Source organism: Pseudorca crassidens, chromosome 6 (assembly GCF_039906515.1).
Source record: "Pseudorca crassidens isolate mPseCra1 chromosome 6, mPseCra1.hap1, whole genome shotgun sequence".
NCBI lineage: Eukaryota > Metazoa > Chordata > Mammalia > Artiodactyla > Delphinidae > Pseudorca > Pseudorca crassidens.
Window position 1 is genome coordinate 23,529,226 of NC_090301.1, and position 17,606 is coordinate 23,546,831.

The 17,606-nt window shown below is 34.4% G+C and overlaps 1 protein-coding gene across 1 annotated transcript in view; it reads right to left on the reverse strand.

Moving 5' to 3' along the window:
• The window catches only part of SPAG16 (sperm associated antigen 16), an 891,359-nt gene that overhangs the window by 686,547 nt on the left and 187,206 nt on the right, over positions 1–17,606 (reverse strand). The gene's annotated exons all lie outside the window — the stretch shown is intronic.

Here is a 17,606-nt window from a genome sequence, read left to right on the forward strand (position 1 = left end):
TTTATATATTCCAAAAATATGTTCACATTATTATCAAAGTTAGCTAATCAAAGTCTCTAGAAATGTTTAGAAAATCATCAAAACTTTTTTGTACCAGCAAAACAAATATGCAGAGATATTTATGACAAAATTAAAAGAATTAAAATTCTGAAAAGAAGAGAAGAAATCACAGACCATAGAAACGTTACGTAAAATTATACATGGAGGGCTTCCCTGGTGACGCAGTGGTTGAGAATCTGCCCGCCGATGCAGGGGACACGGGTTCGTGCCCCTGTCTGGGAAGATCCCACATGCCATGGAGCAGCTGGGCCCGTGAGCCATGGCCGCTGAGACTGCGCGTCCAGAGCCTGTGCTCCGCAATGGGAGAGGCCACAGAGGTGAGAGGCCCGCATACCACACACACACACACACACACACACACACAAATATATATATATATATATATATATACATAAAAAAAAAACATTCCCAAAGTAATTATTGCAACAAGAAACAGAAAGTACTACAAGCAACTATATGTCAATAAAATTGACAAAGTGGAAGAAATGGACAAATTCTTAGAAAAGTACAACTTTCCAAGATTGTACCAGGAAGAAATAGAAAATATGAACAGACCAATCACAAGCACTGAAAATGAAACTGTGATTGAAAATCTTCTAACAAACAAAAGCCCAGGACCAGATGGCTTCACAGGTGAATTCTATCAAACACTTAGAGAAGAGCTAACACCTATCCTTCTCAAACGCTTCCAAAATATAGCAGAGGGAGGAACACTCCCAAACTCATTCTACTAGGCCACCATCACCCTGATACCAAAACCAGACAAAGATGTTACAAAGAAAGAAAACTACAGGTCAATATCACTGATGAACATAGATGCAAAAATCCTCAACAAAATACTAGCAAACAGAATCCAACAACACATTAAAAGGATCATACACCATGATCAAGTGGGGTTTATCCCAGGAATGTAAGGATTCTTCAATATATGCAAATCAATCAATGTGATAAACCATATTAACAAACTGAAGGAGAAAAACCATATGATCATCTCAATAGATGCAGAAAAAGCTTTTGAAAAAATTCAACACCCATTTATGATAAAAACTCTCCAGAAAGTGGGCACAGAGGGAACCTATCTCAACATAATAAAGGCCATATATGACAAACCCACAGCCAACATCATTCTCATTGGTGAAAACCTGAAAGAATTTCCTCTAAGATCAGGAACAAGACAAGGTTGCCCACTCTCACCACTATTATTCAACACCCTTTTGGAAGTTTTAGCCATGGCAATCAGAAAAGAAAAAGAAATAAAAGGAATCCAAAACAGGAAAGAAGAAGTAAAACTGTCACTGTTTGCAGATGACATGACACTGTACATAGAGAATACTAAAGATGCTACCAGAAAACTACTAGAGCTAATCAATGAATTTGATAAAGTAGCAGGATACAAAATTAATGCACAGAAATCTCTTGCATTCCTATACAATATCAACAAAATATCTGAAAGAGAAATTAAGGAAACACTCCCATTTACCATTGCAACTAAAAGAATAAAATACCTAGGAATAAACCTACCTAAGGAGACAAAAGACCTGTATGCAGAAAACTATAGACAATGATGAAAGAAATCAAAGACGATACAAACGGATGGAGAGATATACCATGTTCTTGGATTGGAAGAATCAACATTGTGAAAATGACTATACTACCCAAAGCAATCTACAGATTCAATGCAATCCTGATCAAACTACCAGTGGCATTTTTCAGAGAAGTAGAACAAAGAATTTTACAATTGTATGGAAACACAAAAGACCCCAAATAGCCAAAGCAATCTTGAGAAAGAAAAACGGAGCTGGAGGAATCAGGCTCCTGGATTTTAGACTATACTACAAAGCTACAGTAATCAAGACAGTATGCTACTGGCACAAAAACAGAAATATAGATCAGTGGAACAGGATAGAAAGCCCAGAGATAAACCCATGCACATATGGTCACCTTATCTTTGATAAAGGAGGCAAGAATATACAATGGAGAAAAGACAGCCTCTTCAATAAGTGGTGCTGGGAAAACTGGACAGCTACATGTAAAAGAATGAAATTAGAACACTGTCTAACACCATACACAAAAATAAACTCAAAATGGAGTAAAGACCTAAATGTAAGGCCAGACACTATTAAACTCTTAGAGGAAAACATAGGCAGAACACTCTATGACATAAATCACAGCAAGATCCTTTTTGACCCACCTCCTAGAGAAATGGAAATAAAAACAAAAATAAACAAATGGGACCGAATGAAACTTCAAAGCTTTTGCACAGCAAAGGAAAACATAAACAAGATGAAAAGACAACCCTCAGGATGGGAGAAAATATTTACCAATGAAGCAACTGACAAAGGATTAATCTCCAAAACATACAAGCAGCGCATGCAGCTCAATATCAAAAAAACAAACCACCCAATCCAAAAATGGGCAGAAGACCTAAATAGACATTTCTCCAAAGAAGATATACAGATTGCCAACAAACACAGGAAAGGATGCTCAACATCACTAATCGTTAGAGAAATGCAAATCAAAACGACAATGAGGTATCACTTCATACCGGTCAGAATGGCCATCATCAAAAAATCTAGAAACAATAAATGCTGGAGAGGGTGTGGAGAAAAGGGAACCCTCTTGCACTGTTGGTGGGAATCCAGATTGATACAGCTACTATGGAGAACAGTATGGAGGTTCTTTACAAAACTAAAAATAGAGCTACCATATGACCCAGCAATCCCACTACTGGGCATAGACCCTGAGAAAACCATAATTCAAAAAGAGTCATGCACCACAATGTTCATTGCAGCACTATTTACAATAGCCAGGGCATGGAATCAACCTAAATGTCCATCAACAGATGAATGGATATAGAAGATGTGGCACATATATACAATGGCATATTACTCAGCCATAAAAGGAAACGAAACTGAGTCATTTGTAGTAAGGTGGATGGACCTAGAGTCTGTCATACAGAGTGAAGTAAGTCAGAAAGACAAAAACAAATACCGTATGCTAACACATATATATGAAATCTAAAAAGAAAAAAAAATTCTGATGAACATAGTGGCAGGACAGGAATAAAGATGCATTCGTAGAGAATGGATTTGAGGACATGGGGGCCGGGGGAAGGGGAAGCTGGGAAAAAGTGAGACAGTAGCATTGACATATATACACTACCAAATGTAAAATAGATAGTAGGAAACAGCTGCATAGCACAGGGAGATCAGCTCAGTGCTTTGTGACCACCTAGGGGGTGGGATAGGGAGGGTGGGAGGCAGGCTCAAGAGGGAGAGGATATGGAGATATATGTATACATACGCCTGACTCACTTTGTTATACAGCAGAAACTAATACAACATTGTAAAGCAATTATACTCCAATAAAGATGTAAAAAATAATAAAATTTTTAAGAAAGAAACAAGTAAAATATTTCAAGAGAATTTTATACAAGTATAAAATTAATGGCTGAGCTTTTAGCATTGAGAAATGGCTACTATTAACCAAGATCAATTATATTTCGAATACTAGAGATAGAGGTCAATAGAATGCACCAATCATCTGCAGTTTAATGTCAACTTTGTTGAAACAGTTTTATTTACTTTTTCTCTTTGCATTATAGCACCCTATTGAAGAACAAAGATGTCAAAAATTATCACAGAATAACAAATATGATTTTTATAGATGATTATAATTAATCAAGGATTAAAAACTGACATCTGAATTGATTAGAATCTGTGTTGATTGGAAAAGAGCATTCAACTTTGTCTCCAGAGCTTTTGGTCACTGTATTGTATTTCTGTTTGCATCTGACTTTCCTAATCAGAAGATTTAAACAGCACTGGCAATGGCTCAAGATAAGCCAGAGGATGAAAAGCATATCATCATCAATTAATTATATGGGGATTATTTGAAACTGTTTTCCAACTCTGAAAAAAAAGTTTGATAAGAAATCAAGTGCTAGAGTTAGAAGTACTCAGAAAATTAAACAATGCTTTCTGATATTGGTCTCAAAACCTATTAATATACAATAGTGTATGCTATTAACCATTAAAATTAAATCTAATAACCAAATGAGAAAAGACAAGCCAAATATTTTCTTAAGCCATGAATGTATCTTACTACACCATCACCAGAGAGACCATTTAATTTGCCTTTGAATTAGACTGTATTGCAGATGTTGCACAAAAATAATTAAAAATTCTAATTGATTTTTAGTCCACAGAAGGTATACCAGATGTTACACAGTGAGCTTAGGTCATTAATCTGTTGTCAAAAATTACTGTGAAGAATAGCAATTTACTTATGAGTAAATTATATGAGTATAATAAAATAATAGCTATGAAATTTAAGGTTTTTTCCTCTCAATACTTAACTGAATTTTCAAATAAATTTTAAAAAATCCTTCCTCAAATTACATATTTTTTCTTAAATTATGGATTGAAGAATAAAACATTGAAGAGGAAGACAGAAAAATGATGCTTAGCCAAAGAATAAAGGTTTGTGGGGTTTTTTTTCCTTCTGAATATTTCTCCTGTTAAAGTTGAAATCTCCTTAGAGAAAATATTAGTTACATAACTTTTCTAGAACTTCTTATTCTGAGAGGTCTTGACTTCCTCTCAATTTAATTCCTGCCAGTATTCCATGCAAATGCACCATCCAATTCAGATAATTCCTCCAACTACCTAACTGTGCAGTTTCCTCGTTTCTTCTTATCAATTACCTTCTCTTTCACTCCAGCAACCACTTTACCATCTTTGAAGTTTGTCATCACTCAGTCTTTTAAGTGTTCAATGGGAAAAACTAGCTTTTATTCACAAATTCCTGTGTCCAATCACCATGACCTCCAGCTTTAAAGTCATTCCTTTCTCCCAGCCTGTAAATCCTCTCTTTCTTTTCCTCCCTCCCCAATTCAATACAGACCCCATAATCATTTAATTCAACATGCCCTCAGCAGGACCAGCATTTTCCTCCCTACTCTCTATTTTACCAAAACACCTCCATCATTGCTTAGAACCATCAATATGTTCCCTGTTGCTCAGGTAGTCAATTAGCTAAACAGATAATCTTCAAGGCCCTGAGCTGTTTCAAAACTGGTCTTTAGTCCTAATGAGGTCTGGGACATTACTGATTGATTCTTAGTCCTAGGCTGTAGCCTTTCAGGGTCTCAACTAACAGTCAGGGATTTTTCAAGGGAGCTTGTTACTATGTAGACCCTGATTATTTCCAGCTTTTGATTGTTCAAAACCCAGCCTATTTCTCAGCCTCTTTTTTTTTTTTTTTTTTTTTTTGTGGTACGCGGGCCTCTCACTGTCATGGCCTCTCCCGTCGCGGAGCACAGGCTCTGGACGCGCAGGCCCAGCGGCCCTAGCTCACGGGCCCAGCCGCTCCGCGGCACGTGGGATCTTCCCGGACCGGGGCACGAACCCGTGTCCCCTGCATCGGCAGGCGGACTCCCAACAACTGCGCCACCAGGGAAGCCCTATTTCTCAGCCTTTTAGCTTCACTTCCTACTCAGCTACTCAGCTTCTCAACAGTGTTTTGGAATTGACACCAGCGATGGGAAAAGCAGCTTCAACTGTCAGGTTCACCTATTTAGGTTTGTCTTCTTTCCAGGATTTGGGCTCCCGCAAATCCTCCTGCTAGCACGTAGCCCTCCCATGCCTTTTAACAGATGATATTTTATACTTTGCTCAGGTTTCTAGTTTTGAATAGAAGAACTCAGAAACAAGCTAGTTTCATTGCTGGAAGAAGAAGTCCATTTTGAGTTTGTATTTACTCGTGGATTGCTTTCCCACAAGAATATAAATTTCCTGAAGAATCTTCTTCTATTCATTGCTGTGTCTCACACTTCTAGAATAGAGCCTGGAATGTAGCATTTAATACATATTTCATGAGAAATGAAATGAGCATGTAACAGAAAAGAAAACTGAAGAGCAGAGAAGGTAAATAAATCAATACTAGTTGCAGAACTAGGATGTGCAGTACATCTAGAATTGGAGGCCTGGTATTCTTGCCACTGAAAGTAACACTGACACATTACTTTGAACAACTCTTCTAAAAAAATATATTACTATATTTGTTAAAAATAAATATTTTGATATTAGGGACCATAATACAACCAATACATTTTTGAATTTTCACATATAATCTTATTTTTGTGATTTTTAACATTTTCATCACAGCAGTGATATAATTTAGCTTGTAGGCTTAGGGACTGTAGGACTGAATCTTGGTTTGGTTGTTTAGTAGATGTTTCACCTTGGACAAGTCTCTTAATCATTCTAGGTTCAGTTTCCTAATGTGTAAAATGTAGTTAATAGTGGTATAAAACTCACAGGATTCTTGTGTGTATGAATGAAGTTAATAAATATAAGATACTCAAAACAGTGCTTGACATGAGCCATGTTCAGTAAATGTTAGGAAGTGGTAGTTTTATCACAAACTATTTCTGTAATTGTTTTATGTGCTGCAAGGCATGTATTACAAGTTGTCACCATAGTAATTCTCAAGTATCTTCACTTAAAATATTTAAATATTTTACCCACAAATTAAGTTACTTTGCAGAACTTTATAATTTAGAAAGTTAATAATACTCTCAAATTCCTCTTAAATGTGTGGCTCAAGATGATAGACAGGGCACATGTATTGTCCTCTGCCACCTCCTTCTATTTTTCAGTCAATCATTGAAATAACAGCAAGGACAAAAGACATCTACAGAAATGCAGAGGAGGTGAATGGGATTGCACAAGCAGGTTAACTCAAACAGTGGGAGTCATAGCTTAGGTCAGCACCTAAGAAGCCTTCACAAAGGTGGATGCTGTTTCCTTTATAATGACATAGCTCCCATTCCTCCTCTCTCTTCCTAACTGGCAGGTAAGGAGAGCAAAAGACAGAGTGGATTTGCCAATGAACATGTCCTTCCACATATATGGTGCTGTAGTCAGCACAATCACTCAGAGGAGAGTAATGTAATAGCAGAGAAAACCAAAACAAGTCACCTATAATAATCCATTTAGTCCTTCATTGATAAATATGTGCAAATAATAAACACCAAGGACAATAAATAGAACAAAAGCAAGAGAAAAAAGAAAGACAACATATTGCTAACAGAGAAAACAGAAATAATTCAAAGTTTAGAAACCAATTATAATTGGCACTCTCAGAGAGATTCAAAAATACATCCTGCATAGATGGAAAAAAATCTATCATTTAAAAGAAGCCATCAGGGAGTTAGAAAGTGTTCATAGAAATTAAAGCTATAAATGTGAAAATAAAAGCGAAATCAATATTAAGTACTAAAAGAAAAAAAATTTTAATTCCTCCATGTAAAGGAAAACATTAAAATGATGGAACATATGAAGAGAAAGAAAGACATAGAAGATCAATTCAAGAAGGTCAACATCAATAAACATACTTTCTAGAAAAAGGGAAAAGGATAAGAGAGTAGAAAGGAATAATTAACAGCAGGAACTGTTTCATAGCTAAAGATAGGTATCTCCAGAATGCAAGATGTCACTGGGCAAAAGAAAACTGCACGTACTTAGACATATCTCATTAAATCTCACAACAAGGATCACTAGAAGATCCCCAAAACATACAGAACCTTCCCCTCCCCACCCTGCCAAGAAAATGTCAGTTAGTGTTCGATTCCTTGTTATCAACTCTGAATTCTGAGAGACAATGGGGAAATGTCTTCAACATCCTGTAGGAAATGATTTTCAATATTGAATTCTCTGGCAACAAAATTATCAATAAAATATGAAAGCAAAAAAAAGACATTTCAGATGCGTAAAAATTCAGAAAATATCTCCATGTTTTGTTTTTTAATTACTGGAAGACATTTTTACTCAAACAAAATGAATGAGGAGGTTAAGAAAGAGAAATTGACAGGCATAAATTGAAATTCAAGACACTGTGTATGTATGAGAGAACTACAGTAAGAAGAGATTTCAGAATGACAGCTGACCAAGGGATCTAGTAAGAAATTATTACTGAGTAGCACTTTCAAGATATAATGTGTTCAGTGAGCTAGAGCATATTAGTAATACAACAAAAGGCAAACTTCTTTTTGCCTGTCAGAAAGAATAAAAACAAATGCAGTTGAAAATTCTTGGATAAACAGAATATTGTTTTTCAAAGTCCTTGTTCAAATACAGCAAATGAAAATATGGTGTGATTCTAAGCAAGAAATTAAATTTAAGAAAAGAGGATCCTATTGTTCTGCACACATGACTATACTCCTTCAGGCAGAAAAGTTTTGTTAGAGGTAAAAAATTTACACTCTTTTACGCACAAATCCAACCACATTACCTAGTCAATAGTAGCTACATAATCATTATATTATAAATACTATTTATTGAAATCTATTTTAAGAATGAATCTATAGTAAAAAATTAAAGATCTTTATGCCTAAAATATATATTAATGCCGGAAATTATTAAAGTACTAGCATATGAGACAGAATTTGAGATGTGGAGGGATACTGGAGGAAAATTAATAGATGCTAAATTCATTCATCGTTCATTGTGTGAAGTCAAAGATAACTGTTCAAAATAGATGGATACAGAAATAAAGGTTAACTTTTATTAATTCAATGTATAAACATATCCACTTGATAAAACAAAAAGAACGCTTAAGGTATAGGAATTACAAAGAGTGAAAAGAACTAGTTCTCACCTTCCATTTTACAGAAACAGTAGATTTTGCTTAGAGGTGATGTATCAAGAAATACACAAGCATATAACTTATACCAGGAGAACTAATTACAGAGATGGTAAAAGGAGCTACATTAAAAAAAAGAACTGAGAATATGGATTAAGAGGGAGTCTTTTACTTTTTATTTTTCTTCTTCAATACTTTTTGAATTTTTATTTCCTTGTCATGGAGTATTAAAATTATAAAATTGTATTTTTGAGGTGTGCTGAAACAGTCCACTAACATTACTTATAAGCCTAAGTAGATTCTATTTGTCCTCCTATAATTGCTTGAAATATATGTGGATTTATTTTTCCTGTTAAAGACAAATGACACATTATTGGTTTTATTAGTTCAAGTAGTTAGACAGAAACTTTCAAACCATGGTTTCTAGGTTTATTTGTTTCCAAAAAGTAAACAGTCCACCCTTGCTTATGACCCTCCATATCCTAACACTTCATTATGTTCTAGATTCTTTTTCTGGGATTCACAAAATTGAATAGGTTCCTTTTCTCTTATGGAAGTTTAATAATAAAAGGAAAATTACAAATAAGAGGGTACTTAGAGTAAACATGACATAATTTCACACGTTTGTTTCCTGAGTGAACACTGTATACACAATTCAACATTTATAATATATAAGCAGTATATGAGCAATATGTGTCCATATCCAGGCTGGGTGAGGTAGAGAACAGTTTGCATCTTTACCTTTGAATCTCACTTGACTTTTATAGTTGATTTTTATGTGCATAGACCTAATAAAAGGGAAAAAAATGCAAGAAAATACCTATGTGTATTTTATACACATTCTAGAAGAATACTATATTTAAAATACTGATTATCACTCATAAAGCAATGTAGGAACAATTCAAAGTGGTCCCCTGTTAATCATTAGCCAGTTTTTGCTCTTCAAAGTAAGTGTACATGTATTTACATATTTTATAATTAAAGAAAGATCATCTCTATAAATCCTTAATCTAATAACCCACTAGGAAATTAAATCATTAGAAAAAGATAGTGAATAAAATTTTACAAAGTTTTGGATATTTTGTGGCATTTCCACATCTCTCATTGTGAGACTAATTAAAATTAAAATATGTGTACTATAATTTTACAAATATACTGAGGAAATCTTTTAAAATATAACCAACATTCAATGACTAAAACATAACTTATGATTTAGATTAAATATGCAAGTATTCAGACAAGCAAACATTTCTTTTTAAATTATAATATGACTTTTAGATATGTAATGTAATTTGAATTTATGTCATGATCTTTCCACTGTAATTCTATTGTTGAATAACAAGGGCCCACAAAAGCTGCCATATAGCTGTTAACTTTTTTTTTCAGTCTGTGAGATTTCTCTTTCCTCTTCTTTCTCCTTAAAAATGATTGCAATTACCTGCAGTGATTTGATGCACCTGACACTAATTGCATTCTTTCTCTGAAAACCTGCCTGACATCACATTGTCATCACAAAGCAAGAAGTTTATGCACTTGCTGACCTTCTCTTGCTGACCTTCTAAGTTGAAATGATAATAAACACAGCCATTCCTTTTGTAAATTGTACAGATAATTCAGAGCAGATCTCTAGGATGACAACTGTTATTTTGCTTTAGAAGATAAATGTATAGAAAACTAATACTCATGATTTTAACCCTATTTTGATGAAAGGATAAAATTAATAGTCTTATTTCTTCTATATTTCAGTCACAGCTTGTATGGTTAAAATGAATTCTATGCAACTGAAGGAAATTGAATGAGGACTAGGTCTTAGATAATATAAGGAATTATTGTCAATATTGTTAATGTAATAATGATATTAAGGTTTTTTAAGTTTTTATCTATTAGAGAAACATACTGAAGTATTTATGAGTGAAATGATATGATATCAGGATTTGCTTTCAAATATTTCAGAAAAGAAAAAACAGAAAAACAGAAACTTTAAAGGTTATAAAACTGATGGCTTTTGAAGTTGAGTAACGGTATATGGAGGTTCCTTGTACCATTCTGTTTTTATGGGTGTTTGAAATTTTCTATAATTAAAACATAAAACTAACTAAAAAGATATTCTGAACATAGCAAAAGAGCTCAAAGAATCAAAACTATTATACCTGTCTATGATTTACACTTCTATGACAGAAAATATTGTGAATATTCTTAAATATATATTATAAAGGATAAAGACTATCTTTTACATTGTTTTTATCTCCACGTCCCTAGTATATAACTAACATGTAGAAAGTGTTTAATAAAATGTTAGTAGAATGAATAAAGCTAAATCAACATTTATAAAAATAACATTTTATTAACATTTAATAATATTGGTGTCATAAAAAGTTTCTAACTTGTTCTTTTCATCATAAAATCATGTGTTTTTTTACCAAATTTTTGGTGATATTTAAAAGACATCCCATACTTAAATATGTCATTATGAGTTCATCTGTTTCATGTTTTTAATTTCTAGAACTTTTTATAATGATTTATGGGAGGTGAAAGGAAATTTAACTGTGGAACTGATTTTCACATGGTAACTTTATCAGTCATCAATATATCTATATTCATTTAAGTACTAATATATTTATAAAAAACTAATACATTTTACAAAGACATGATTGATAAAGAATTATTAAGTTATTGGATCACTATTAAATCTCTTACTCTAGAATGTTTTCAAAAGAAAATTTCTTACATTTCAAGTAGGTAACATGTATCTTTTAGAAGTGAAATCTCACAAAACACTTCTAAAGAACACTTTATTCTATTCTCCTGACTTCTTCCTCATTAAAATAAAATATCTTTGCAAAGAGATAATAGGATTATGCTTGTGAATACAAATCAAAAGAATGCATTTCAAATGTATTTCTGCTTGAGAAGAAAATTAATTTTAGACCAGTCAGTACAAAGATTTTTTGAATTTGAAAAAGTTTTTTTAAAAAATGCAAACTCCCTAAAGATGTATAATCTATCTGCTTTTTATTATAAGTTTTCCATTTATAACTTTCTTTGTCCTTTTTTATCATCCTGATTTCTCCATATACCATATCCTGGGAAGAACTAGCAATTTTTAAATTTTCAAAATATTTCATTCTTAATGATTAATATTGTCTCATGGAAATATCATTTACTTCATAAAAATGTAGGAAATAGGACAAAATAGCTAAAAGGTTTAAAATTTTCCAACTATTCAAAATTGTCCCAAAATATATAAAATTAAAGGGAATGGAGGTTGAATATGTGTGTGTACACACATGCATTTAGAAAGAAACAACAAAAACAGACTGAGAAAAGCAAAGGGCAACTAAAAAGTTAAAAAGGGAAGTGGTTAGATCATTATTACGAAGATACTATCTTAGCTGGCAGATTTCAAGAGCTCTAAAAGGGGTACCATTCAACCACTGTTCATTATTCAGTCACCTGAGCAAATGAAATCCATTTACTGAGGGAAAACCACAAATAACATAAGTATGACTTTTCAGATCAAGCTATACTAATTTTAGTATATTTCAATCATGATGCTTAGTCAAATATTTTATTTCAGTGGAATATTTTTTTGACTTCCTGATGTAACATTAACAAATGATATTATTTTGCATCAGGCAGATGAATAAATTGAGAAATAAAGGAAGAAAGAAAACAAGCACAAGCAGAAATCTATGTTGTAAATAGGTTTGTGTCTGTTCCCCTTAGGGTATGAAACAATTAAATAAACATCTATGTCAAATGAAAACATGATCTCACTGAAGTGAGGTTTTACTCTAGGCAATAGCAAGAAAAGAATCTTAAGGTCATAGTCAATGAAGAAATAAATATAGGCAAGGCTTTCACTAATTTAGAGTTGGATGGGGCATCTGGTTGAGGAATGATAGAAAAAGACATCTGATGTCCCATCGGATATAAATATAAATAATCAGAACCCTCAAAGAGTCACATTCTTTGTTTAATGACATGTACTAACATAAGTTATATGAAGACATATCAGGGGAAAAAGGAAATTAGAGATTTAGATGATAAAAAATTTATTTAAATAGCAAGACTGGGATAGAGTAAAAGATTTCAATGCAAGTGTTTAAGAATTACATTAAATTTTTGTGTCAAGACATCCACAAAATTATAGATTATCTTCAATATTCCTGGCATAATTTTGAAATAAACATATAAAATCAAAAAACTTTAAGAATTAAAAATATCAATTGGAAATTTTTGGTTTTAAAATGGCATGTCTAGCATACACATTTAAATTTATTTCCTTCCAAATATCAACCAAAGTATATTTTAAATATCTATTCTAAACACACAGTTAGTATAACACTTACTATTAAAACTAGAAGGGCATTCCCATCAAAGTCAGCAATAATACAAAGGGGCTCACTGTTAGCTCCATTATTTTCATAAAGATATTTTTATGGAAGTTATAGCAAATACGATTAGATGGGTAAGTGAAATCAGAGGTATAAATGTTGAAACATACTATACACAACAGTGAATATAAGTAAAAATAAATTTAACAGGAATTTTGGAGACATCATATGATAAAAATGGCAAGAGTTTCTTGAGCGATATAAAAGAATACTTGAATAAATGGAGTGGAGTGATATAACATATTCTTCAATGGGATTACTCAATATTGAAAACTATAAATTATCTTTTAAAAAAGTGTATTTTTTAAATAAAATGTACTTTAAATCAAAATCTCAGCAGCATGTTTTGCTAAGGAAATGAACTGCTAAAGTTTATCTGGAAGATGAAAATTCTAAGATAAAAGAGAAATAAATATGTAAATATATATTAAAAGTTATGACATAATTTGAATAGTGAAAAATAATGTCATAATATAACAAAAAGAAGACTAAAATTTAGAACATGGTAATTCCAGCATTTATATATTAGTGGAAAAGTACCATTATTCAATAAATGAGACTGTTCAATTGGCTATTTAGAAAAACAACTATGTTATATTCCTAATTGAAATCTTATATAGAAACGAATTCCAGAAGAAAATTTAAGAGTAGGAAGGGCGCAATATAAACATGGTATAAGAACAGGTGAATATTTACCCCTGAGCATACACACACAGGCCCATGTTCCAGTCCAAGATGACCACATAGTAAGCTCCCAGGGACAAACCAAATCTACAGCTAAACGTGTAACAATTTCCTCTGAAAAAAAAAATTTCCTCTGAATGTACAGTGGAGGGAGGACAGCCTCTTCAATAAGTGGTGCTGGGAAAACTGGACAGCTACATGTAAAAGTATGAGATTAAATCACTCCCTAACACCATACACAAAAATAAGCTCAAAATGGATTAAAGACCTAAATGTAAGGCCAGAAACTATCAAACTCTTAGAGGAAAACATAGGCAGGACACTCTATGACATAAATCACAGCAAGGACCTTTTTGACCCACCTCCTAGAGAAATGGAAATAAAAACAAAAATAAACAAATGGGACCTAATGAAACTTAAAAGCTTTTGCACAGCAAAGGAAACCATAAGACCAAAAGACAACCCTCAGAATGGGAGAAAATATTTGCAAATGAAGCAACTGACAAAGGATTAATCTCCAAAATTTATAAGCAGCTCATGCAGCTCAATAACAAAAAAACAAACAACCCAATCCAAAAATGGGCAGAAGACCTAAATAGACATTTCTCCAAAGAAGATATACAGACTGCCAACAAACACATGAAAGAATGCTCAACATCACTAATCATTAGAGAAATGCAAATCAAAACTACAATGAGATATCATCTCACACCAGTCAGAATGGCCATCATCAAAAAATCCAGAAACAACAAATGCTGGAGAGGGTGTGGAGAAAAGGGAACCCTCTTGCACTGTTGGTGGGAATGTAAATTGATACAGCCACTGTGGAGAACAGTATGGAGGTTCCTTAAAAAACTACAAATAGAACTACCATATGACCCAGCAATCCCACTACTGGGCATAAACCCTGAGAAAACCATAATTCAAAAAGAGTCATGTACCAAAATGTTCATTGCAGCTCTATTTACAATAGCCTGGAGATGGTAACAACCTAAGTGTCCATCATCGGATGAATGGATAAAGAAGATGTGGCACATATATACAATGGAATATTACTCAGCCATAAAAAGAAACGAAATTGGTCTATTTGTAATGAGGTGGATAGACCTAGAGTCTGTCATACAGAGTGAAGTAAGTCAGAAAGAGAGAGACAAATACTGTATGTTAACACATATATATGGAATTTAAGAAAAAAAAAATGTCATGAAGATCCTAGGGGTAAAACAGGAATAAAGACACAGACTTACTCGAGAATGGACTTGAGGATATGGGTAGGGGGAAGGGTAAGCTGTGACAAAGCGAGAGAGAGGCATGGACATGTATACACTACCAAACGTAAGGTAGATAGCTAGTGGGAAGCAGCCACATAGCACAGGGAGATCAGCTCGGTGGTTTGTGACCGTCTGGAGGGGTGGGATAGGGAGGGTGGGAGGGAGGGAGATGCAAGCGGGAAGAGATATGGGAACATATGTATATGTATAACTGATTCATTTTGTTGTGAAGCAGAAACTAACACACCATTGTAAAGCAATTATACTCCAATTAAAAAAAAAAAAAATCCAGAAACTAGCTGAGTGACTCCTACACATTGGTCAAACAAGAAAAAATACCCTCACTGAAATGGTAGAAGAGGCCGAGACACATTCTCACTATAAAACGACACCACTCATACACCCCCATCCACGCCACACCCACAGGCACAGTTCCATACAATCCATGCCATCCAGAGAAAACACCCAACTCCCAGCTTCTGTCTGAAGAGCAAGGGTTTAGACCCCACATCTATAGCTCGAACTTTTAAGACCCCCATCTGAGGAAAAGGACACCAAAACACCTAGTTCTGCCTAGCTCTGAAAGCCAATGGGGCTTGTGCCCTTGACTACCTACCCCCTTGTCTCAGACCTGAGGGGACAGGCAGAAAACACCCAGATCTGTCTTTCCCTTAAAGGGCCTATTTGCATACTTTTTAAAAGCTGCTGCCTGAGGGTAGGCTTCTAATTTAGCACGCATGTAGCGGCTGACTGTCATCCATCCTGGAGACCAGGGAAGTCAGCAGATACCTCCTCTACCTTCTCCCACTAGCCTGCCCCAAATTGCCAGTGTCTCCATGGAAGAAACTTGTGTCCCAGCTGTACTAGCTTCCACCTGAGGGATAGCTCCCTGGATTTCCTGGCTCTCATAGACAACTGTCTTGCATGTAGCAAATAAATAAATAATTCTTAACCAGCTATCCTCCCAGGGCTCAGAACAGAGGGAACAAGCAGAAACACCCATCTTCCAGTCCTTCCCAGAAACAGTTATATTTGCATACCTTAAGAGCTGTTGCCTGGGGTCAAGATTCTAATACATACAAATCTTAGGGACTGACTGAGATCTTCCCCTAAGACCAGGGAAAACTATGCACACCTGCCTTGCCCTCTCCCTCTAGGCCACTCCAAGTCTCCAGAAACTCCCTGGAAGGAATTTGTACACATCTCTGGTATACAAGATTCTGGAGCTGCTGCCCAAGAGATGGGCTTCTGGATCACCTGGCTCAGGTAGCCAGTGGTGTTTGCTTTCATGAATCTCACAGACTGCAGCAAACGAAGCAGTAGTTCTTGACAGGTGCAAGACACACAGCCTCCATATCCCCACCACTCTTGGCAGCTATAAAGCTAGGCCAAATGCAAAAGGAACAGGAAAAATGCCCATTTCCCAGTTCCTCTCTGGACACGAACTATGTATTTTCCCAGCTGCTGTCTGAGGTTCTGGCTTCCAATCAAACTACATCTATGTGCTGACTGTGATCATCCCCTGTAGGACACAGCCAGGACTTGGCACACTCTTAACTACTGGGAGGTACCAATAACAAAGAGGGTAGCTTGGATAATTACAGATAATTCACATGACCCAAATTGATCTACAGTTGAATGCATTCCCTCTGAAAATTACAATGGCATTTCCCACAGAAATAGATTCCTAAAATTTGAGTGGAACCACAAAAGACCCCAAATAGCCAAAGTAATGTTGAGAAAGAACAAAGCTGGAGGCATCACACTTTTTGATTTCAAACTATATTACAAAGCCATAGTAATTAAAACACTATGATACTAGCATAAAAACAAACACATAGATCAATGGAACAAAAGAGTGAACACAGAACTAAACCCATGCATATATGGTCAATTAATTTCTGACAAAGGAACCAAGAATATACAATGGGTAAAGGATAATCTCTTCAAAATATGGTGTTGGGAAAGCTGGACAGCGACATGCAAAAGAATCAAACTAGACCCCTACCTTACATTACACACAAAATTCAACTCAAAATGGATTAAGGACTTGAACCTAAGACTTGAAACTAAAACTGGAAGAAAACATAGGGAGTGAGTTCCTTGACATTGTTCTTGGTGATGATTTTTTAATCTGACACCAAAAGCAAAGGCAACAAAAGTTAAAATAAAAAAGTGGGACTTCAGGTATATCAAACTAAAAAGCTTCTAAACAGCAAAGAAAACTATCAACAAATGAAAAGGCAACCTTTGGGGGAATAAGAGAAAATATTGATAAATCATGTATCTGATAAGGGGTTAATATCCAAATTATATCAATAATTCATATACCTCAATTGTTAAAAAAAAAACCAAAAATCTGATTAAAAAATGAGCAGAGGAACAGAATAGACATTTTTTTTCCAAAGACATACAAACAGCCAGCAGGTACATGAAAAGGTGCTCAACGTTACTAATCATTCGGAAAATGCAAACCAAAAACACAGTGAGATATTAACTCATACCTTTCAGAATGGCTATTATTGAAGACAAGAGTAAGTTTTTGCAA